At 43.6% G+C, this 25,777-nt stretch overlaps 1 pseudogene across 1 annotated transcript; it reads left to right on the plus strand.

Annotated features, from left to right (window-relative positions):
* The first annotated feature begins 2,202 nt into the window (after positions 1-2,202).
* Positions 2,203-25,481, plus strand: LOC307100327 (actin-related protein T3-like; annotated as a pseudogene). Its single transcript has 2 exons — positions 2,203-2,359; positions 24,362-25,481. The product of its transcript is annotated as an actin-related protein T3-like (transcript).
* Positions 25,482-25,777: the final 296 nt, after the last annotated feature.

The raw sequence follows: 25,777 nt of genomic DNA on the forward strand, positions 1-25,777 counted from the left end.
TTAGAAAGAAGAGGGAGGAAAAGCAGAAAGCAAGGTGGCTGCCAGAGGGAAAGCCCCGGTGGGGCGGAGCGGGGCGAGGCGGGGCAGGGCGGAGTGGGCAGGCGGCAGCGGCGCGCGGGTGCAGGAGCGGCGGCTGCAATGACGACGGCAGCAGCGGCCCACTTGCAGGATTCTTCCTGCAAATGGGCTACTAGTATATATATATTAGAGGCCCGGTGCATGAATTCATGCATGGGTGGGGTACGGCCAGCCTGGCCAGGGGGAGGGGACATGGGCGGTTGGCCGGCCTGCCTGGTGGTCAAACTTCTGGTTGAGGGGACAATTTGCATATTAGCCTTTTATTATATAGGATATACACTGATGGCCAGATTATTATGCGTTCAGATATCATAATAATCTGGCCACTCAGTGTATAAAAGGCTAATATGCTAAGTGTCCTTCCCACCTTCCAACCAGTCCCTATGACGTGCACTGACCACCAGGGGGTAGATGCTCAACACAGATGCAGTGGTGACCTGCACAGAGAAACACACCAGGAACCTGGCGCTGACAAAGCAACACTCGGGTCCCCCCAAGTGGGACACAAGCCCCACCACCATCCCGAAGTGACAACCCACCAAATCACAGCTAATGCTGCCATGGTGCAAAATGCGGCCCACAGCCCAGCCCAGGCTGCAAACAGTGGCTGTAGGCACCAGGTAATGACATCACGTTCTTGTTGACATTCTGAAGCCAAAATTGTCAACAGAATATGTCTGAAGAACAGTCATTGACAAATACTACCAATACCGGTAGAAAATGCCTTCGTAGCAAAAATGAGGTCAATGAGGATGCAATTATCAAACATAGTTGTGGTGGAATGACTATTACATGTCAATCTTGCCTATCCCTAAATTTCTCCGATGAAAAAGCATCTGATGGAAAATGTACTCGATGTTGTAACAAAGGCAAAGTTTGTCCAAATGATATAAATTTTCCAGAATACTCCGCATATCTAAAAAAATTAATGATAAACAAAGATTCTGACAGTAAAAATGTCATGGAAAATATCCGTTGTTATATCATGTTGTTATTGTTTTTATTGATCAATTTATATATTATTTTCATGTACATTTTACTAATTTTCTTTCATCTCTGACACTTCTATTATAGAGAAAGGGCGAGTAGCGATATTAAATATTTATTCTAATTAATTTCCTTTCAATGTGCACAAATTCATGCACTGGGCCACTAGTTACAGTATAATGTGTCTTTAGAAACTGAGGAAGCCAGGTGAGCTGCGTCAGAATAATCTCAGAAGCCCTTTAAAAAGCAGACACCTGAGCCCCACCCCAAGGACCCTGAAGGAAGGCCCAGAAGTCTGTGTTTTTAACAAGCTCCCCAGAACACCACTCTTTAAGAAATACTATACAAAAAGCAGAAAAAAAATGAAAAGGTGTGGAGGCCTAGAGTTGCAAAGAACACTGAAGTATCAGAGAATTTGGGACTTAACCTGCAGAGAGGTACTAACAAGATAATTCACATATACACAGGGCTGGCTTAAAAATGACCACACCTGCACGAACACCAGGATCAGCATTTGTTCAGCTTTATGCCAGTGCTCTGGGGTTTAGGAGAAGGCTAGGGACTGGTTCTTGACCTTTAGGAGTAATTCAGTAGAATCGATCAACATGCATGAAATGAGAGAAAAACAACACAGGACATAGTAAGCTTGTATCACTCAAATTGTAGGTGCTGTAGGAACGCAAGGAGAGAGGAACCAATGAGGACACAGCTTCTTGGACAAGAAGGACATGGACTTGACCTTGAAGGATTTGGGAGGACACTGCAGACCCAGAAGGGACACGAGCAAGGCTCAGGGATGGGGCTGAGGGTGGCCTGTGTGGGAATTAGCCTAGCAACCTAGTATTTGTTCTGACTGGCCAGGGCCTGTGCTATGCCGGTTGTTAAACATTGCATGTCGCCACGGCATGAATACATTAAAAGCAGCTGAGTATCAGCCACAATAGATCTTAAAAATATTTAAGAGACTATCTTTGTGCAAATGACAGATATGCAAATAGGCACAGCAGAAAAGTTTATGCAAATGAAACATTTGGAAGCTACTTAAATGTTTGAAGGAGATTTTGTTTCTTTTTATCGCAGCTTTAACTGAAATATTTGGCAATGTATGAAAAGTAAAAGGAGGCAGCATATGTGGCGATGGTTCTGTCTGAGAAGCCAGAGTCGATCTCTAGGCGTACTGGCCGCTTCCCTGGCTTCTCCATGTTTGAAGTGAAGCCAGTCACTGTCTCTGCTACCCCTACACTAAAGAATCCGAAAGTGCTCTCTGGCCTGCCCTACCCTGGCCCTCCTCAGGGTGAGGGAGCTGCCCCAGCACTGTCCTCCTCCTCAGCCTCCTTCACTCATGGTCTCCCCCTGCTCGTCTCGCCCTACTTTGATCTGACCCTCCCTTAATCACCATGGGTCTGGTTCTCTAAACATCCCTGGGCTTTGCAAAAATTACACCACAGAAGCCAAATAGATAAATAAACTCTGATCTTAGACCTCAATGAGATCAAGCTTATTAGTCCCATGGGGATGTTTATCTTGGAGAAGTGCAACTTCAGATCTGGGTTCCTTCTTTGCGGAGACTGCCAAGTCAGTCCATGGTCAGGCTACGGCGTCAGGGCGAGTGGGGACAGTGCTGGCCCAGCGCTCAGGTAGAACAGGTTTGTTAGCAGCATCTCTCCCATGCGTCTGGCTTCTGGTCCAACTGAGAAATGAGACAAAAGCCTGTCTTTGATAGGACACTACACTAAACTATCAGCTTTATGGATGATATTACTGATAAACATGACAGTGACATACATGGAACAACGGGCTTCCTAGTCCTGGATCCCAGGATTATCCAGGTTTGACTAGCTGGTCATGGAAAAGCACTCTCCTGGTTCTAGCACTGAAAGCTTCCCATTGGAGGAAACCCCTCAGCCTGAGCAATGCGGACAACTGGTCGCCCCAACTGGGCCAGTGCAGATGGCCCTGATAGCATGGGGGAAGGAAGATTGTACTTCCTGTGGACAGCGCCCTCTCAGGAGGAAAGAGAGAAGACCTGTGCTATGTTAGCTAATTTCTCTTTCCCAACTCAGCAGTCAAATTTAGTCACTGGAGTACAAGAGTATTAAGCTAGTGGTTCTCTCAACCTGTGGAAGGCGAGGGGGCGCGGGGCGGAGGGAACGGGGGAGACACATTATTTTGAACACCAACTATAATTAATATGACCAACACAAATGAATTCCCATGACAATCCCATGGGAATTAGTTGAAAGTCTGAACTATAGACTAATTCAAAAAGCAGTGTCATTTTATGAGTTTCATACCACTGGAACTAGGCTTTAGAAGTAACATTTAGTAATAAATGTATTATATTAAAACCTACATGATGTGACGGTGCTCTGTGGTTGGTAAGGCCACGTGGTCGGTTACTGCCATTTATTTGTGAGAAGAAGCAATAGCATGTGTCATTTCCTGTCTGAGCCTTCAATCTCTAGTATGGCCACTTGGAGAACTCTTCCCCCCCGTAGTCAGCAGCAGTGTTCCAGGCAGTGGTCGCTCTGACTGAAGACACGCCATACGTGCAGGGTTTCCAGCAGATCTACAATGGACGTGGAGCAAAAAAAAAAAAAAAAAAAAAAAAAAAAAAAAATCTCTGTAGTTTTACAAGATAGAAATTTGGAGATGCTTGCTATCCTTTCATAACCAAGCCTCTCCTGTATCATAGCAACTACCTAAAGCACGAATAGAAAAAAAAGATTAGGAGGAAATGTTAATAGTGATTGTCTCTCTGAGGTAGGACTTAAAGTCTTTCATTTCTGCCCCTTTATGCTTTTTGTACTTCTGAGTTTGTTTTACTAAATTTTTTTTATTTATAATTTTAAAATTTTAAACAAAAACAGATGCTGTTAAACCACTTGCTTTAAAAAAGAGTGGAATGCCTCAAAAGTATATCACTTGTTTATGTGAAAACCGTATCTCATGATACTAGCTTGAATCTCAATTTAAAACATTCTTACTTAAGCTTAGTTCAAATTTTTGCTCCATGTCATACATATGAGGAAATACCTTCCCAAATAACTTCCTGAGATGTCTATAAAACTTTTTGATTGCTAAGGAATGCTAAAGGAATTCAACTAGTTATGCATAATATCCAAAATATTTCCATCAATTCCTAACCTGAAAAGGAATTCAGAAATGTTTGACTTTTCTTTTTAAAAGGCACCAATAAATCTACACGTCAAAAAAATAAAATGGCAGGAAGTACTTGCTTCTTATTACTAGACTTTCTGTCCACTGTTCTTTCTCCTTTTCTTCTGTGGGATGTACAAGGGAAAAGGAAGAGAAAGAGGGAGAGGTTGTTACGAAAAGCAGAAACTACAATATTGGGTAGTTAACTATAGGAGCAGGCTGTTCAAAGGTGGTGGCTAGAGTCATTACAAAGACCTGGACAAGGTCACACAGCTAGTAAGAGCTAACTTGCTGAAAATAGTCCACTACTGAACGTGTACACTTATCTTCCTAACTCAAGAAGAGTGGTGGGCAATACCTTTTTATAACATTGCATTGATTTTAGGTGTATAACATAATGATTTTATATATGTACACATTGCAAACTGATTATAGTAAATTTAGTTAACATCCATCACCACACACAGTTACAAATTGTGTGTGTGTGTGATGAGAGCTTTTAAGATCTAATTTATTACCAATGCAGTACCATTAGCTTTAGTCACCATGCTGTACATAAATCTCCAGGATTTATTCCCTTTATAAGTAGAAAGCAATTCTTTTTCTAATTCTCAATCAACCCTCTCCCTCAGAGTCTCTGCAGTTGCCCTCTCAAACCTTGGATCCTCCCATTCCTTCCTAAAGGTGAGGGCAGCTTTGCTTCCAGGAGAAGGTAATCTGGTGGACCTGCGGATTACAGTTTGTGTAGCAGATTATAAAAAATCTGTCAGAGAAGAGCTTTGATGAGGAAGTGCCAATTCTTGTGCAATGAACAATAGTGATTGCAGGTTAGGAACACGGTCTTTAGAATCACAGAGACCTACATTCTAGTTCTAGCTCTACAGCTATCTAGATATATAAGCCAGAAGCCCCACTGAGCCTCCATTTTCTGATCTATAAAAATAACTGTACTACCTGGCCGGCATGGCTTAGTGGTTGAGTGTTGACCTATGAACCAGGAGGTTACAATTTGATTCCTGGTCAGGGCACATGCCCAGGTTGCAGGCTTGATTCCCAGTAGGGGTTGTGCAGGAGGCAGCTGATCAATTATTCTCTCTCATCATTGATGCTTCTATATCTCTCTCCCTCTCCGTTCCTCTCTGAAATCAATATCTATAATAATAAAAGTGTAATATGCAAATCAACCGAATGACCAAACAGCAGAACAACCGTCAGGATGACCTTCTGGACGACCATGCTAAGACACCCATTGGCGCCAGGCCAGCCAAGGCCAGTGCGATGTGATTGGTCAGGGGCCCAGCTATTGCCCCATGATCATCCTGCAGAGGGAGGCCCAGGCCACCGGCCGGCAGGGTGATTGATCAATCGGTGGGCTGCATGATCGCCCCAAAGAGGTAGGGCCAGGCTATCCGGCTAGCAGCACTGCAGTGGGTAGCCTGGACCTCCCTCCGTGGGGGCGATCCATCACGGAGCCCTGGCTGGGTGGGAGGGCCTACCTCTTTGGAGCGATCAATTGCAGGGCTCCCGGACAGTGAGAGGGCACAGGCCGGGCTGAGGGACTGCCCCCCGCCAAGTGCACAGATTTTATGCACCGGGCCTCTAGTAATCAAAAAACTATATTTTTAAAAATAATAAAAATAAAAAAATAACAGTACCTACCATAAAGACAGGCTGGGAGAATTAAATGTGACAATGCATATAAAATGCTTAGCATGGTGCCTAGAACATGGTAAGTGTTCAGTTAGCTGCTATCACATATCTTTTAAAAAGCTGCTTCATAACATGGTGTTTAAATACCAGTGTCAGTAAAGCATTACCTGCAAATACAGTTAGTGCTATTTTAACACACAGACTTTTTTAAGTGTTTTTTAAGAGGAAAAAGTAAGTTGTCATTTTTCTCACACTTTTATGACTATACTAGAGGCCCGGTGCATGACATTTCCGGGGGGCAGGAGTGGGGGAGAGAGGTGTGTCCCGCAGCCCGGCCTGCGGCCTTTCGCAGTCCGGGAGCCCTCAGGGGATGTCCAGCTGCCACAGAGGTGGGAGAGGCTCCAGACACCGCTGTTGCACTCACCAGGAGTGCAGCGCTCCCCCTGTGGGAGCACACTGACCACCAGGGGGCAGCTCTTGCATTGAGCATCTGCCCTCTGGTGGTCAGTGTTCATCATAGCGATCTGTCGTTCTGCTGTTTGGTTGATTTGCATATTACTCTCTTATTATATAGGATTCTTCTGTTTGAATTTCATTAACTATGTCTGAGGTACCACCACTTCTGGGAGGCAGAATCCTTCTTTCCTTGCTTTTCTTCTTTTGTTTGCATTGAGAAAAACACTGCACTTCTTTAAAAATTAAAAATGAATTTCATACGTATCAAAGTAAGCTTCCAAAGAGCAGAGTGGGTCTGGGAACATTTTTTTATTTTTTGGCATGGGTGTCATAAGCATTGCTTTTTCAGTATTTTTTATACTCTTTATCCAGATTCTCCATGAAGAATAGACTTGCTAATAAACTGACATGGCAGACTAGACTCCTTTAAATATCAATCTTCCCAGTGATTCAGGCAGAAGTAACTAGCTCTGACTGACAAGGCAAATTGCACTCACATCATTTATTTCAACACATTTGTATTGAGTGCTTGGGTTCTCTGCGCAGACAACCTGTCCCCAGAGAAGATTTATCAATTGTTGGTCCTTCTGGATGTACTTTAGTTTACACAGAGTACATTCAGACAAACGATTTAAGAAGCCCCTTGGTACCTGGCAGATAAACAAGTAAGTGTCTGTGGGTTGGGGGTGGGGGAAGGAGAGGTAGATGTTCCTGGAACATGGAACATGCCAATCTGTATGACTTGACCAGTTGAAGGGACCCAACAGGAGTAGAGACACATTGCATTGTTGGAGGCAAGCTTTCCTACTTCATAACTAGACACCTCACATGATCACAATTAGTCAAGAAGGTTCTCCTTGCAGCCTTTTCTTCCTCTCTCCTACCTAGAAATTTCTAGAACATCAGAGCTCCAAGGCACCTCAGGATTCACCACCAAAGACACCATTATCAGTAGTAGTAGCAGAACTCACAGTAGTATTTTATTTTTTTATATATTTTATTGATTTTAGAGAAGAAGGAAGAGGGAGAGAGAGATAGAAATGTCAATGATGAGAGAGAATCATTGATTGGCTGCCTCCTGCACGCCCCCTACTGGGGTCCGAGCCCGCAACCCAAGCATGTGCCCTTGGCCGGAATCGAACCTGCGACCCTTCAGTCTGCAGGCTGACGCTCTATCCATTGAGCCAAACCAGCTAGGGCTCACAGTAGTATTTTAACTCAGACATTGTGATAATCTAACAGATGACTGGGCTGACTCAGCATGTGTGTTCCAGATACGAGGTCCTTGACAGATAATCACAGCCTCTGGGCAACAGGCGACAGCACTGCCACCTGATTGTGACCTAATTCAGCCCAAAGCAACAAATCTTGTTGCTTTTTTTAACTTGTGTGGCCACCTCACAGGTAAATATGATTTTGAAGAATCATTTTTAAATATTGAAATGAGCCCTGGCCAGTGTTTCTCAGTAGTTAGAGCATTGGCCTGTGCACCAAAGGGTTGCAGGTTCCATTCCCAGTCAAGAACAGGTACCTGAGTTGCAGGTTTGATCCCCGGCCCCAGTCAAGGTGCATGCTGGAAGCAACCAATCGATGTGTCTCTCTCACATAGATGTTTCTCTCCACTCTTTCTCCCCCTCCCTCTCTCCATCCCTCTCACTCTCTCTAAAAATCAGTGGAAAAAATATCCTCCAGTGAAGATTAATTATATATATATACTATACACTGAGTGGCCAGATTATTATGATCTCTGAACATATAATAATCTGGCCAGTCAGTATATATATATATGTATATATATATATATATTTATTAGAGGACCGGTGCATGAATTCGTGCATGGATGGGGTCCAGCCAGCCTGGCCAGGGGGAGGGGACATGAGCAGTTGGTCGGCCTGCCTGCTGGTCGAACTCCTGATAGAGGGGACAATTTGCATATTAACCTTTTATTATATGGGATATACACTGAGTGGCCAGATTATTATGCTTTCAGAGATCATAATAATCTGGCCACTCAATACACACACACACACACACACACACACACACACACACATACATACATATACATATATATGAAAATTAACCAAGGTCACATGCCTAGTAAGAAAGCCAGGTCCATGCCCTAACCGGTTTGGCTCAGTGGATAGAGCATCGGCCTGCGGACTCAAGGGTCCCAGGTTCGATTCCAGTCAAGGGCATGTACCTTGATTGCAGGCACATCCCCAGTGGGGAGTGTGCAGGAGGCAGCTGATCGATGTTTCTCTCCCATCAATGTTTCTGACTCTCTATCCCTCTCCTTTCCTCTCTGTAAAAAATCAATAAAATATATTTTTTTAAAAAGCCAGGTCCTAGACTCTTCAGCTGGGGTTATTTCTGCTGTACCACATCCAACAGGAAACAATGGATACTCAAACACCTTAGCACACTGAAGAAACAGCCAATTCAAATGGACTCATCTGGGTCTTCCAGCATTCATTAATCAACTTTTGGAGCCTTCTTAGGATAGCAAAATAATCCTAGAGAAACAGACCTCCAGTGAACACTGGCCCGCAGGTATGCCAAAATATCTGGGGAAACGGACCAAAGTACATCTCACCTTCAACTGGCCTGATGCCCACCGGGGATGGTGACTCGGGAACTCCACTTTGCTGTGATTAAACCTAACACAGCATGTTGGCCACGGCGCCTACAAGTGTCTGACAACTCCAGCCACCTCCACATTGTCCGTGCCCTCACCCCAGTTGTGACCCTTGCAAAGGACCAATGCCAAAGCTGCAGGAAGCAGTGTGTCCAATCCAGAGAAACTTTGTCACAGCTCATTAACCCTTCCATATCAGTCCCAGTCCGAGTCACCAAGTGAGATATGGGGGTGGGGCATGGAATACTCCATATTTCAGGCTCATTACTTTCATCCTTTATATAAACCTTCAAAGCCTAGCATTTGTCAGACCCTCAGCATAGCGATCATTTTAGAAAGAAAATGCAAACTTATATGTGGGGGCTTCTTTCGTATGTGGGGGGTGGGGCATGCTTTCTGTATTTCTAGGGTTTTTGTCTTGGGGGTTTTGATAGATGGGAAGGGAGGGAGGGGAGCTGAGAGGAAATAGGGTAAAGGCCTTGAAGGAACCCAGAATCATAAACATGGACAGTTTGTGTCTGAAGATAAACAGGAACTAACTTGTATAATGTTAGTAAACAGTGACCCAGGCATGGGTCCGGTTGTATCCGTGATTATGATTAAATGAGGTGTCAATTTTGGCCTTATTGCATATTGAAAAGTGATTCTTCATACAACTCAATAACAAAAATACAAACAATCCCATTTGAAAACGGGCAAAGGAACTGAATAGACTTTTTTTTTTTCAAAGAAGACGTACAAATGGCCAATAGGTACATGGTAAGATGTACCACAAATCAGAAAAATACAATCAAAACCACAATGAGATATCACCTCATACATTTAGAATGGCTACCATCAAAAAGACCAGAGAAAACACATGTCAGTGAGGATGTGGAGAAACAGGAACCCTCATTCACTGTTGGTGGGAATGTAACCTGGAGCAGCCACTATGAAAAACAGTATGGATATTCCTTTAGAAATAAAAAATGGAACTATATCATATGATCCATCAATCCCACTTCTGGATATATAGCCAAAGGAACTGAAAACAAGATACCGAAGAGATATCTGCACACCCATGTTCATTGCATTATTCACAATAGTCAAGACATAGAAACAACCTAAGTGTCCACAACAGGTGAATGAATAAAGAAAATATGATAATGGAATATTATTCAGCCATAATAAAGGCATTATGCTAAGTGAAATTAGTCAAAGGAAAACAAATACTGCATGGTATTACTTATTTTTGGAATCTAAAAAAAAAAAAAAGTAGAAACGTGGTCACCAAGGGTGGAAGAAAGAGAGAGAAGTTGGCAAAGGGTACAAACTTTCAGCTATAAGATAAAAAGGTCATCTTATTTTAAAAGATGGAGCTAGCCCTGGCCTGTGTGACTCAGTTAGTTGAGCATTGTCCCATGCAACAAAAGGTCACTGGTTTGTTCCCGTTCAGGGCACATGTCCAGGTTGTGGGCTAGATGCCCCAATCAGGGTGCATGTGGAGGCAGCCAATCAATGTTTCTTTCTCACATCCATGTTTCTCTCTTCCTCACCTTCCTCTCTCTCTCAATTCAATAAAAACATTTTTAAAAATAAAATAAAACATGGATCTAATGCAAAACATAGTGACTATAGTTATACAATGTATTGTATAATTCAAACTTGCTAAGAGAGTAGAATTAAATGTTCTCACACAAAAAAAAAATGAAGGAAGGAAGATAACGTGAGGTGATGGATGTGTTAATTACCTCGATAGGGAGAATGCTTTCACAATGTATATGTATGCCAAATCACCACTTTAAATATCTTACAATTTTACTTGCCAATTATACCTCAATAAAACTGAAATTTTAAAAAATTAAATAATTTTTTAAACGTTTTAAAGAAAGGTGATTCTTAAATTTGCCACTTTTAAAAAACCTTACATGGATCTAACCAGACATGTTTAATTTAGAGGTCATAATAGAAAAGCAGGACACCCACGCCGTCTAAATTAACCATGAAGGAAGCAGCTCTTTTCTCTGCCCTGAGTCCAGCCACCTGCCAGAGGAACGCTGCAATTCCTCACTGTAAATTGTGAAGATGGGATTTTAATTCCATCTCAAATTAACTCTGAGTTGAAGCTTGTCTTTTTTTTAATGAGCCCTAAAAAAATCACAGTTTACTTATAAAAAAAATACTATTTGCAGTGTTAAATCTTAAGAGGGGCATAGAGAAAATGTGTGGGTGCCCTAGAAAAATTGAGTTTTATCATGGAAGAACTAGACTTATTTACTAGAGAGCTATGAAATTAACCAACAGATCTGCCTTTGGAGAGTGCCTAATAATAATCATTTCAAACAAAAGGAGACAAAAACTAGGCTTTCGGTGGTGAGCACAACATAGTACATACAAGATGTTGAAGTATAATGTTGCATACCTGAAGCTTACATAATGTTATAAATCAATGATACCCCAATTTTAAAAATAAATTTAAATACGATTTTCTGGGGGGAAAGCCACAATTATGTAATAGGCACAAAGTTCAACTGAAAACTATGGCATGTATATTAAAACATTACCCGTCTAAGCCAGCTGCTTGGAGCTCCATTTTATGGACTAGTGGGCAGTCGGCACTAAAGCAGAAGCCATCCTGCCTCAAGTCCAAGATCACAGGCAGACACCAGGAGGTACATCAAAGACTCGGACTCTGGTTTCTGAGCCTAGTACTTGATCCCTAAAACTCATCGGTGTGACCTCTATAAACCAAGGAATGCCCTCCCTGCATGTTCTTACTTCCAGCTCTGAATCTCTCTTGTGATAGTTAATTTTATGTATCAATGCAACCGAGTCAGGGGATGCCCAGATAACTGGTTAAACATCATTTCCAGGTACCTCTGTGAGGTGTTTCTGGAAGAGATTAGACTGACTAAAGCAGACTGTCCCCCCTCCATGTAGGTGGGCCTCATCCAATCTGATGAGGGTCCAAATACGCAAAAAGGTGGAAGGAGGGAGAATTCATTATTTGCCTCTCTGTATGCCATCAGTCCTCCTGTTCTCAGGCCATTAAGCTTGGACTGAGCTACAACATTGGCTTTCCTAAATCTCCAGCTTACAGACAGAAGGTCCTGGTACTTCTCAATCTCCACAATTGTATGAACCAGTTCCTCAGAATATACCAAATCCCCCATTCTCTCTCTCTCTCTCTCTCTCTCTCTCTCTCTCTCTCTCTCTCTCCATATGTATATATAGCTGACCCTTGAACACCTCCAGTTTGAACTGAGCAGGTCCACTTATAGGTGAATTTTTTTCAATTGACCCATAAGTTCAAAACTGAATTTTTCAAGAATCAACTTCAAGGTTAAGAATCTGTGTATGTGGAGAAATGCCTGTAGTTATATGTGGATTTTTTTTGGCTGTGCAGGATGTTGGCACACCTAACCCCCACATTGTACAAGGGTCAACTGTGTGTAGCTAGGTAGCTAGATGGCATATTATAGATAGATAGATAGATAGATAGATAGATAGATAGATAGATAGATAGATAGATAGATGATAGATAGATAGATGATAGATAGATAGATAATTTTCATGCTATCAGCTCTGTTTCTTTGGAGAATTCTAATACAACTTCCCAAAGTAAAATAAAAAGCACTACACTTCCCAGACTGCTTTGTAGCACAGTTAAGGCAAGTGACCAGTCAGCTCCACCCAAAACTTGGATGTAGAAGGCGGTTGCCTGTGCAATGGCTGAATGCAGGCAGATAAATTTGGGGGCAAGTGTTGGGGTGGAGGTATTTGTTTCTGGGACAGCTACAGTGGAGCTTCTGGATCCAGTCTCAAATATGATTTGTGCCAGGTGGAGGGTGGTGGCAGCAGTGGTGTTTTTGCTAGAATAGTTCCCTGGTGTGGCTCCTAGCTGTTGTCCTGGATGCATTGTTCTTGGTTGTATAACATCCTCTCTGGCTATGTAGCCCTTCCAGAGATTTCGTAAGGTACATAGCATTCTTTAATAAATCCCTTTCTGCTTAAACTAGCTGGAGTAGATTCTGTTATTTGTAAGTAAGGGCCTTGACTGGCAGAAATGATGGCTTACTTGTCAAGACTGGAGTTAGCTGGTATGGAGCATGGCACCCAGGAGCGATAATTATCATCATTTCAGGGACTCATGGGAGGATCCTGGCATCTCTCAGTACTGCCTCTACCCACTGGCTGCTGGTGCTTGAGGAATGACCTCAATGAGAACAAAGCCTTTATTTCTACAGTCAAGAATAAGGGTTAGAATGCAGATATTTTTGGTAGCAATGACACTGACGTAACATAACAAAACATTTTTTAAAAGGAATGTGATCCTTTCTCAAGAGCAGGTTGGAAGAGGGCTAGTGGGAGAAGTATGAAGCAACTGAGTGAAGGAAGGTTGAGCAGAAAGGAAGGACACAGAAACCAAAGAGAAGGCAGGAGCACAAACAGATTTCATTTGCTTTTCTATTTGACCTGAAATGTGAAGAAAAAAACTGAAAGTAAATATGTCAAAATGTCAGTAGTTGTTATCATCAGGTAGGAAATGAACAATACTTTTTCTACATCTTTTTTTGTTTGTTTTTGCTTTGGGTTTTGTTGGTTGGTTGGTTGTGTTTTTGTGTGTGTGTGTGTGTGTTTTTGAGGAGATAAATATTTAATATGTAATCAAACAAGTAGCCATTGGGTGGAGGGGCAGGTACTTGAATCAATGCCTCCAATCTTAATGAAAGTAAAGTTAAAAATGAAGCATAACAAAAAGACAAATGCTAGTTTTTATATATAATTTTGGAGGGAAGAAGTTATTGCCACAAACAATGAGAAACCAGAATCTACATATGGAAATATTGATAAATTCAATGATACATTTCACTTTTTCTACATCTTTATAATGTTACTTCCCAAACATTTCATAATGCATATCCAGTGCTTTTATAACAAGATTCTAAAGTAGTATTTAATAATAGGTTGGTCTGAGTCTCATTACATCAAAGCAATTAGTTGTTAACTATTTAGACTCAGAAGAGAGCTTTGGAGTCATTTAGCCTAACTCCCCATAGACAGGAGCACCCCTAACCAGCCAGACCTCCATGACCTGCACCTGAGTTGGAGGGCTCGGGAGGGGGAGACTCTGGCCAGCAGACACTGACTCTTTCTTTCCCATAGTTCCCTCACACAGAGGACAAGCCCTGCTTCTTCTCCCCAAGACTCTGCCTCAGATGTTTGAAAACACCTTTCATGTGGGTTCTTAGGTTTTCTCCAACTTAAACATCCTTGGTTCCTTCAGCAATTTCTTAACTGTCTTCTTAAGTTACTCTCAGATTTATCAATGTCCTTCTTAAAATGTGGCACGTATGATTGAACAAAAGTTGCTTTCAGACCAGGATAGAGTATATTGTTCTTGATCTAACATTGACCATCAAATATAGCTTTCCTTTCCTTTCTTTTTTTCCCCTCCCCTCTCTTTTCTTCCCCTGTCTCTGCCCCCTCTTCTTTCTCTCTCTCCCTTCCTCCTTCTCTCCCTTCCTTCCTCTCTGTCTGTCTCTCTCTCTATCCCTATCTCTGCCTCTATCTCTCTATATATCTCTCTAGGCAAAAATGCTGTCTTTGCTTGAAGTAGACATCTTCATAAAAGCAACTTCTATTTTTATGAGGATCTCAAACAATGTAAAAGATTTAAAAAATAGATATAGAGATAATAGATGAACGATAGAAAATAGGTAGATAGATTATTGATAGATGATTAGATAGATAGATAGATAGATAGATAGATAGATAGATAGATAGATAAAGCACTGAGCCTTCCAAACTATGAAAGAGGCATGACAACAAGCTTCAAATTCCCATCCCAAACTCTAGGACCCCCTCATCCCATGTGTAGAGTCCTCCTTCCCTCCTTAAGTCCTCTCCTCACTGCAGAACAAACTCAGGCTTATATCTATTTAAAAAAAAACAACTATCCTCTCTTCTCAACATATCTAGCAGGGAATGCATTTCCTGGAGTTTGGCTCTATTTTCCAAGGTGACAGGTGTTTTGTGTTTGTTTTTCTTTTAATTCCTACCAATATGCCTATGGTCAATAATAGTTTTCTATACCTTAATCCAAGAGTATTTGCATTTTAACAGAGAATAATACCTTTGCCCACAAGTCATACAGATCTAGGCAAATTGTAGAGGTGAGAAAGAAATAATAACTCTTACAAATGGAATATTATAATTTCCATGTTATAGATTTTTAAAGTTATATTATTAAATTTTTAGGGGTGTTGCTAGAGATCAACCCACTCGTGAGTAGCAGAACTGAAGTCCCAACGACTGTTAAACTCTGCACAGTATTGCCTAGCCCCTCCGGGTCAGTCACTGCAGCCACTGCCTCCAGATCCCATCCCTGCCCCCATTAGCACCATCCCCTTTCTCCCAACACAGTAGCTAAAGAGCTTCATTGTCTTCCCTCTTCCCAAATTGAAGACTGCTCTCAATTCCTTTTTTGTACAAGAGTGTTAAGCACCAGTATGTATTAGCTGTCCAGAAGGCTGTACATAAAAGAGATTGAAGTGATTATAATACAACACTAAAGTCCATTCTAAATATCAGGCTGGAGCAAGGGAGAGTTCCTCTAAAATCACACCATGTTTTCCTCCTTTTATTAAAACTGACTCTGTCAATAGCCTAGAGATTAAGAATTTTGAGCAAAGTTGTAAATTCTAGGAGAGCTATCTCTCACTCACCTCCTGTAATCCCAGCATCTAACACATTGGCAAGCAAATGGTAAGACCTCAAATAAACACTTGCCAACCCCTGCCTTTGAAATGTTCTACAGGCCTGATGTATCATCCTAAAGCCCCATACATCCTGATGCTGGACCTTCAGGAAGGAGAGACCTGTGCTGGATGAGAACCCATGTGAATCTATGCTCTAAACCTGACTTACACTACTGACAAAAGAAACGAAAGGTTAGAGAACTCTCATTAAACTTTGGGGTGCCTTGGCACAGTCCACAGGCATGTAATCATAGAAAGCCTTCTATGAGGCCAGCCAGCACTGTGAGAGAGACTGAGAGTATCGGGATAAATAAAACAGGGACCCTGCTCTCAAGAAGCTCACAGTAAAACATTACAGGATCACTGGATGTGTCAACATTAAGTGGGACCCCTCTTCCCCCATTTCATGGAGAGGGCATTTTGAAACTAAGAAAAATCTAGTAAAATCTGTTGCCAACTGGTCAAGGCTTGAGGGCATTTGTAACTACCATAGTAGAATGCTGCTTAACAAACTCATGGTAGGTTTTATTGGTTTTGCAAGATACTGGAGAAGGAATAGACTTTCCTCAAATAAGCCTTAATTGTGTTGCTTACCTTGGCAAGGTGAGCTTGGTTTTAGTTTAAACTGGTGGGGAGATCACACTGCAACTTGAGCACACACTTCCACCCATATTTGGAGAATTAGAGCCCATCTTCACTCCAACCAGCGGTAGCAATAAAAAAATTGGGACAACTCCATCAGCATCCAGCCAAAGCAAGAGGCGCTCCAATCTGTAAAGCACAGGAGGGCAGGGCACACTTCCTGTGGGGCAGGGTGGGGCTGTGAAAAGAAATGGGAGCACAGGCTTAGGGGACATTAAGAAGGCAATGGAGGAGATGATAGGTTGGGAGACAGGAAGCAGCCACATTGGACATCCTCTTTTCAAAGTCTTCCATTTGTAACGCCCTTCCCGGGCATGGACAAGGGAACACGCAAATTAGATACAGATATAATCTCCATTCAGTTTGCTTTGTCCTGTTCTTTTGATAGCTCTACGGCCCCTAATAAAAGACTTCTTATTTTTCCTCTGTGGTACAGTGTTTGTTCTGAAGAAGATTGAAAAAACTCTAGGAAGACATGGAAACTGCCCCCAGTCACATTGTAGAGCCCAGGCTGGAGGGGCATCCGTTTCTTACCCCTCAATGTCCACCTCTCCGCAAGGCAAAGTCACCATTTATTAGTGACAGCTGCTTAGGAAAGCCCTGTGTCCAAGAGGCAGTAAGACTAGATTCCCAGGTAATCCTTCACGCATTAATAACAGTTAAAAAGGATGAAAAGAGATCCCTCCTACACCCGGATTATATAAAATATTGTGGTAGAGACAATAATGTAGATGCAAAATAATAAGAATATCTACCATTTCCTAAGGGCCTACTATATATCTGGCACTACAAATACATTATATAAGATAACCCTTCCAGTATCCTCATAAATTAAATAATATTATCATCCCCACTCCAAAACCGGTTTGGCTCAGTGGATAGAGCGTCAGCCTGCGAACTGAAAGGTCCCAGGTTCAATTCCGGTCAAGGGCACGTGCCTTGGTTGTGGGCACATCCCCAGTGGGGGGCGTGCAGGAGGCAGCTGATCAATGTTTCTCTCTCATCGATGTTTCTAACTCTCTCTCTCTCTCCCTTCCTCTCTGTAAAAAACCAATAAAATATATTTAAAAATATATATATTATCATCCCCAAAACTGAGGCTCAAAATTGAAAGTATCTTGTCCAAGGCCCCAGGGCTCCTACTTTCATCCAGGTGAGTCTTCCTCGAAAGTCCTTGTTGTTTTTATTACACCAAGTGTCTCATGTATACAGACACTGGAGGACTCTGGGCAGAAGCAGTCTAAGGGCTCAAGGACGGCTTCCTGGAGAAGGTTCACCTGAATTGGATCTTAAAGGATGAGTATCAAAGGAGGGTCAGGTGAGGGAATGGGACTATCTTCGCAGAGTGGACAATCTAAGCAAAAGTAAGAGCCTGGCATGGGCTGAGAATGCTGAGGTAGCTGGTGTTGTTAGAGCATAACCGTGCGGCAGGTGGGAAGGAAGGAAGGGCTGCTGAGGCAGAAAGGGCTGGAGAGGCGAGTTTGGGCTGAGCCTTGCATTCTGTGTTGAGAAGCTTGAACTTTCTCCTGTAGACAATGTGGAGCTATTAGTGTTTTAAAGAGATCACCAGGGCAGATGTGTGAAGAGTGGATTTAACAGGGACAGGATTAAGGCAGAGAGAAGTCAAGAAATTGTTACAATAAAAATTTTGAAAGTTAACAATTAGGTTGTCCATAACAGGAATGGAGATGAGGGAACAAATTCAAAAATTAATTAGAAAGAAAACTTGTCAGGTCTTGGGGATTGTATAGATGTGTGTGAGAGAGGGACACACGTGGCCTTCAAGTTCCTGGGGATCGAGCTGGTTTATGGAGATGAGTCAAGTGTGGAAGAGGTTGAGTTGGGGTGTCTGTGGGAACGCAAGTAGAGATGCAGTGGAATATGTACACTTGGTGCTCCCTAAAGAGACCTGGAAGTTGCCTGCATCTAGGTGGTAACTGAAGTCCTGGGTCTGGGTGAGCACTTCCTGGAACAAAGGCAGTGGGCAGAGGACAGGACCCAAGGAAACACAAACACTGACAAGGTGGACAGAAGAAGAGGAGCTCCTGAAGGAGACGGTTTCTAAATGATTGGAGAGGTATGAGAGAAATCAGGAGATTGTAGAGTTCTGGAAGCCAAAAGCACCAGACTTTAAGAAAGTAAGTCATGAATACTGTTAGATTCAGAAGAAAGCTAAAGAAAACTCAGGACATACACAAAAATCCTTTTTTGTTGTTTTCTTGTTGTTGCTATTCTTTTTGTGTGTGTTTTTAAAGTCACTCTTTTTTTTTTAATATATTTTATTGATTTTTCACAGAGAGGAAGAGAGAGGGATAGAGAGTCAGGAACATCGATGACAGAGAAACATCGATGACAGAGAAACATTGATCAGCTGCCTCCTGCACACCCCCCACTGGGGATGTGCCCGCAACCAAGGTATATGCCCTTGACCGGAATCGAACCCAGGACCCTTCAGTCCACAGGCCGACGCTCTATCCACTGAGCCAAACCGGTTTTGGCCACAAAAATCCTTTGGATACAGACATTAGGAAGACATGGTTGCCATCAAAAAAGCAATGTCAGTGACAGTCTTCAGAAGAGGGAAGTGGCTAAGGCGGTGGGGAGGTCAGAGATCAAGGGAGAATTTGGGGGGCCTTGGTGTTTTTAGAATGAGAAAGAATTAACTATGTTTATGGACTGAGAGGAAGGAACTGTTGAGAGAGAATGACTGAAGACAGTAACCAAGCTTGGGAGAATCGAGGGGGGGGTCATTAAGACAGCAGTGCCAGCTGTGATAGATATGGCCAAAGCCACTGGCAAAGCTGTTGAACCTGAACATGAACCACAAGTAAGCTCTAAGACTGCAGAAAATAGCAAGGTAAGTATAGGTGGGGAAAAGTTGGAAAAGTTTACAAGAAAGTCATGTCTTTTGGCCTCAGTTTTTCTTGATAACATAGGAAGTAAGCCCTTGTGAATTTGTAGGTTGTTAATGCACCCAATTGTATGATTAGCTCCAGCAGGGCTCAGGAGGCAGGGAACGGGGTGGGGGAAAGGTGGGGTGCTGTGAAGTAAACCCTGGAAGATACTAAATGTTGGGAGTCAAAGAGTAAATTTAAGAGGCTCCATGTGGAACAGTTCCAGAAGATGACAAACTTCATTTGACTAGAATCCCACCTCAAGAAAATACCATCCTAAGATTCCCAGCCTGACCTTAGTCCTGGAGAAAGACAAGATTCTTAGAAACACCCTGTCCTTGAGTAAGCTGAGCTTAGTCATGCCCATCAGAAGCTGCTAGCTTTGAGTTAGCCATTTAAAAAGTATTAAACTGAGAGGACTGGTTGGATTCCAGTCAGCTCAGCAGCACAGAATCTCCCTCCTCTCTGGCATCTGTAGAATGTGTTTGCTTATCTTCCATTCTGGGAGTTCCTTGGGGCCAGATTTAGGCAATGCTTTACACTTTACCCTTCTCCCCACCTCATGGAGGTCTGTTTCTCTTCCAATAAAAGAAAACATTTCTGCATCAGAGTTTTTAAATCAAACTCTTAAAACCAGGTGGTTCCATGCCTATTATCCATCCTAGACCTCCACCCACAGTGTATCCTCCTTTGCTCCACAGTTGACTCATCTGCTTCCTGCTAACCTCCCTCCCAATACTACACCCCCTGGAAACCCCATCTACATCTTTGAAAGGTGCTCCTTCCATCAACTTGCCTCATCGATACCCTTGTCAGGATATCGTTTTCCTCCTAGCCCTCTAGAACATGGAGTGCACATATTTCCATGTCCCATATTCTAGATTTGTCCAGCTTTTCATTATTAGTTTTGATCCTCCCTTTGGACTCTCATGCTCTCTGGTTCTACCACTCTCTGCCTCTCCTCATAGCACTCATGTCCTCACCGCCTAGTAATTCTCAGGACACTCATCAGACTTTGGAAACTGGCTATCTCCACCTTAGGCACTGCAGTGATCCCGGGGGACAACCCACTCAGAACCCTGGCCTCATCGCCCCCTGTCCACATGGGAACTGCCAAAATGTTAGCCTCTTAGATTCTAGAACCTACCTCCAGTGAAAACACCTTTTCCTTGAAGCTCCCTTGCTCTCTCTTCCTACTCTACTCTCCAGCTTCACACAGTGCCCCAGGCTCTTGAAGCTTTTTCTCCAAGTCTGTTCACACTTCTCCACTTCACCTCCTCCCTTGTCTAGTCTAGACCCTGTGCAGCAGAATGTCAACCCCTTCGCACCATCACCCTCAGCTTCTTTGTCCTACCCTTGTTCAGTGCTCATCTAGCAAACCCCAATATCCCAACCAGGCATGTTCCCCAGGTTTGCAGAGATTACTAGAGAAAATTCACAACTGGAAAGATTTGCCAAGTGAATGGTTTCCATTCTCACTGATATCTGCTCCAGGGCCCATCACCTCGGTAATAATGATCCCAACATTTTTTTTAATACTAATACTAACCCTAACTTTAACACTCTCTTCAAACCATCTCCATAACAGCGTCTTCACTCTGACAACATTATGCCTCTTATTTTACAAAGAAAATCGATGCCCTTGAGTGGGAGCTCTGTTTCCCAGATGTGTCTGTGTCCATACCTACCCTTCCTTCCCTAGACTTTGCTTCTAAAGTCAATCTACCTACCTCTGCTTTAGATTGCATGCCTGCAGCATTAATTCTCTTTTTCTTTTTTCTGTGTTGTCTTCCTCTTAGAATATAGCTTATAAATGCGCCTGAGCCTCTCCCATCTTAAAAAAAATAGAAGTCGCCATGACTCAAGACCCCACTTCCAGTTGATGGTCTTCACAACCTAGGTGTGCAATAAACATTCCTCACTTCCCATTTTTTAATCAAAGTAATGCATAAGCATAGCTTTTAAAGTCAAAAAATGCTATAAGGCTTCATAATTTTTAAAATATTTTTCTGTAAACCTCATTTTTTCTAAATAGCCTATGTATACTCTATTTTAACTTTTTAATTTTTGAGATTATCTTTTATCTTCCTACCATGGAAGATGAATGTTCAGTTCTCTTTATCAGCCCCTCATCATCCCCCACCAGGCATACAAACAGCCCTTTCCCCTCCCACTACCCTCCCCATATAATTACATCTAGTTAGTGGTGAAATTATTATTCAATATTTATGTTAATATGTCTATATATTTTTCATACATTTAGTGTACTTTGGCTATGCTTTTCCTTGTACACATTTTGTTTTACATAATTACCTCTCTTTTTTCAATCTTTCTGTGTACCTATCTCTAATTCAGCCCCTCACTTTCCAAAAAAAAAAAACAACAGGAAATCTACTACTTGAAATGTTCTTCTCATATAATCCTTCCATCGTCACTTTCATATGGAAGGATTTCTCTCCAGGCCATTACCCAACTGCTGTCCTTTGCTGCCCTTCACCATCATCCCACTAATTTCCTTTACTTCCCTAGGTTTTATTGCCTCTAATTCTTAGATTCTAAGTGTTCCTATTTCTTGGTTTACATTTGCATTTTGGTGCAAAGCATCCTACAATAGTTTTTCTGAAAAGGGATGCAAGGAAGGCACTTTTTTTTTTTTTTGAGACCTTCACTCTTAACTGATCATTTTGTTAGGAGCAACGCTCTAGGTTGGAAATCATTTTCCTTCAGAATGTTGAAGGCGTTGCTACACCATTTCCAAGTTGTTGAGAAGTCTTATGCCATTCTGACTCCTGGTCCTTTGAATATAACCTGCTGCGTTCCTCCCTGGTAGCTTTAGGGAAGTTCTATCTTCAGGATCCTGATATTTCATAATAATGTGCTTTGCATGAGAACTGTTCTTCATTAATTATGCTAGCCATTCACTGGTCCCTTTCAGACTAGAAATCCAGGATTTCAGAAAATATGCTTCCCTTTTCTTTGATAATTAATTCCCTCTATTTTCTTTCTTCTTTCTTTCTGGGGCTCCTAATAGTCAGATGTTGGACCTTCTAGACTGATTCTCTACTTTTCCCGTCTTTTCTATTTTTCTTAACTTTGTCTTTTAGCTTGACACCCTGGGAGGTCTTCTCAACATTACCTGTAGACTTGGAATTTCTGCTATCATATTTTAACTTCTGAAAGCCCCTTTCCATTCTCTGAATGTTTCTTTATATAACACTCTGTTTTTATTTCTTAGATGTATTTCTTTTTATCTCTTGGATGGCATTAATCAGTGTATTTCAAATTTTTATTATGTCCCCTACCTTACCTTTGTCTTTCCATTCATTTATTTGTCAGGGTCTCCATCTTAACCATCATAATCCTGCCTCAAATCTCCAGTGAGGCTTACCCCTTCTTTTCTGACCTAATGGTGAGGAACTAAACATTCATTAGAGGTTCTTTATGCATGGGCAGGCCTAACTGCCTGGCAAACTCAACCAGAGTTTGAGGGGGATCCATCATTCTGGTCGGTCTTTTGCCTGGAGCACCAACTTTCCCAGAACACCATGTCCAGTCCCCTCACCTGGCTGCCCACACTGAGCGGGCTCAGCAGGAAAAGGGGCTAAGGGGTCTCACTGCTCAATGTGCAAAGTGCCCCCTTTCAGCACGTTGCCAAGTGTCAGAATACATCACAGTCTTGGCGGGGGAGGGGAGAAGCAGCAGGCGGAGGGGCAGCTGCCTCGTGACCTGGAGAATGAACATGAGCACCTGTGTTCTTTGTGCAAGCTTTCCAGCAGCCTTTCTGGTTTTTGCCTCCTCCTAGTACCGTGCCTTCCAGAGGTGCCTGGTTCCTCTGATTCCAAAGCTTTTCGAGGTTTGCACAACAAGAAAGGGCATGTTCCTCATTGATTTCACCCCACCCCACTCCCACAGACATGTGTTAGCTTTCTCTGAAGGAGAAGAAGGAAAGGAGGGAGGGAGGAGGGAAAGAGGGAAGAGAAGGGGGGAGAAAGAGAAGAAAGGGCGAAGGGACGCAGCGAGAAAACATTTTTGAGCCTCTATTATGCACCAGACCCTGTTTGTGCTGGGTTCTTTTCATAAAGAAACATATTGTAATCCAACAACCCTGTTGGGTGGATACTGGTATTATCATTCACATCATACTCTTGCGGAAACATTGTTCGGAGACTACTTAGCGAGCCCATGATCACACAACTGTGAGTGTCTGCATTCAAACCTCAGGCTCTGTGATCCCCAAGACCCGTGCTCCTTTCCCTATCTCATGCTGAGAGCTATTTGTAGGCCTGGGGTCTATAGGCTACCCCAAAGGCCATACAGAGAAGGCACCCTATGCCCTCCCTTCCATCCCGTGGCCCCCCCCCCCAAGCCTTGCGAGCATTCTAGGGCAGTCGGTGGAGTATTTTACATTCTCCCTGGAAAGAGACCAAGGCGCTGTGTTCTCAGCTGCTTGGGCTGAGATCTGAAGGCCAGACCCTGGCGCTGACGTCACTCGGCGTGCCCTCCGCTTCCACCAGGCCGTTTATGCTGGCACCGCCGAGAGCAAGGCTGGCGGGAAGGGGAGCAGCCCAAACAGGATTAATAAGAGGCAGCTGGGCTTTAAAAGCCTTCTTGACAATGTAAAGAAACGAAGTCAGATGTTTTTGGAACAGACTTTGAAATGAACTTGTCCAGCTCCTCGTCTCTCTCTATTGCCACTTCCCCACTTCCTCCCACGCGCGTGAAGCCAGGATTTCTGCTGCCCTTTCAGCATCTCGGATGATAACCCGGTGGCTAAGGTCAGATGCTGGCCGGAGGAAGCGAGTGCCCCAGGACTGAACTGCACCCACGGCCAACAATTCAGCAGCCCCTCACCCTCCGCTCACCCTCCAAGCGCCCTCAGCCCCTCCTCACCTGTCACCCCCTAATCCCTGCCCTGCTGGCCAGATGTGGTCAGTGTCTGAGCGGATAGAGAGGAAGTGGAGAAGCCGCACGTCAGAGCGCACTGTGCGTCGCGGTGCGGTGGGCCCTTGGTAGGGGAGGTCTTTGTGACGCGGTGTTCCAGGCCGGCTGTCCCCACGCAACACTGGAACCTTGTAAGGCCCCTGCACCCCGCACACGTTCCGCCCTCTTGACCGCAGCCAGGAGGCAGAAGTGGCCAACAGCGGGGCCATCAACCAGAGGTGGTATTGAGAGCTACCACCACCAGCTACCGGTGGTGATACACTAGGCTCAGGAGTTGTCCAGGCGGGCCTGCTGGGTCCCAGGAGCCCCAGTTCTCCTACCCACACATCCGCCCTACCAAAGGCCACAGCTGGGTGCAGAGGGCACGCTGGAGCAGTGTCGGGGTGACCAGCCCAGGACGGAGAAGCTCACTGTCCGTCAGCTGCCCAGTGAGTGGAGCATGCTCTCATTACGTCCTAAGGGCCCTGGAGGTCATGTGGAAACAGATCTATGACCACAACCTGAAGCGAAAGCCCTGTCCTGACTACTGAACCAGCACTGAGCCCACTGGCCAGCTGACAGCAGATCGCTGAAGTGTTTTTGGGTATGTGGGGGTTCCAGTCTCTCTATGTCCATCCATGGGGTGCTGGCTTTTTTGCTACTGGCTTCACAACTGGCTTTGTGGTGAATTCAGGTGCTGTGATCACCCAGTGTGTGCCCATCTTTGAAGGTTACTGTCTGCTTCTTGGTGTCCAGCAGCTAGTTTGTCTGGCCTTGGCCTTACTGACTACCTCGGGATGCTGTTGAAGGACCATGGCATCATCCTACCTAGTGCTGCAGACAGCAAGATAGTCGCAGTGGTGAAGGAAACTTCTTGTGATGTGGCAATGAGCTATGAAGACGAAATGACCAAGACACCTGGTGGTATCGAGTTTACCAACTACCTGGTGGGGAGATGATCAGGCTCCATGACCGGCTCTTGCAGTGTCCAGAGGCCCTCTCTGTCCATCTCTCGTGAACCTGGGGACTCCTGGCATCGATAAGATGCATCAGCATAATGAAATGTGGTACAGATATGAGGAGTTACTTTTTCTCTAATATTATCCTTGCTGGGGGATCAACCTCATTCCCTGTTTCAGGAAAGTGGCTGCCCACGATACAGCAACGGTGGCACCTGCCAATACCCTGTGCAGGTTAGAGCTCCCCCAGAAAGGGAACTATTGGTGTGGATGGGAGGCTCTATAGACATGTGGCTCACTCACTGCCGCGGAGTTTAAAGAAGTTGGCCCCAACATGGTACCCCAGAGATGCCTCTGAAGACAAAATGCTTACAAAAAGATGTTTCAAGTATGTGGGACAGAAAACTTTGGATATTGTGTTTCTGGGAGAACAGAAACTATTTCAATTATTGGAATGCCTATTCCTCTGTTGCTTTCTATAATGGGGGGAAATGATGGTGAGGCAGTCGGATGTTTAGAGGAAACACTGTCAACAAGAGGAAGTGGGCACAGGAGGTGGGCAGGGATTATTTGTGGATTAGCCTAAAGGCCACACTGGGTACCATAGCAGAGGCCTGTGTTATTGAGACTAACACTAACCTCCAGGGACTAGAG

This window comes from Cnephaeus nilssonii (assembly GCF_951640355.1).
Source record: "Cnephaeus nilssonii genome assembly, chromosome: 5".
NCBI lineage: Eukaryota > Metazoa > Chordata > Mammalia > Chiroptera > Vespertilionidae > Cnephaeus > Cnephaeus nilssonii.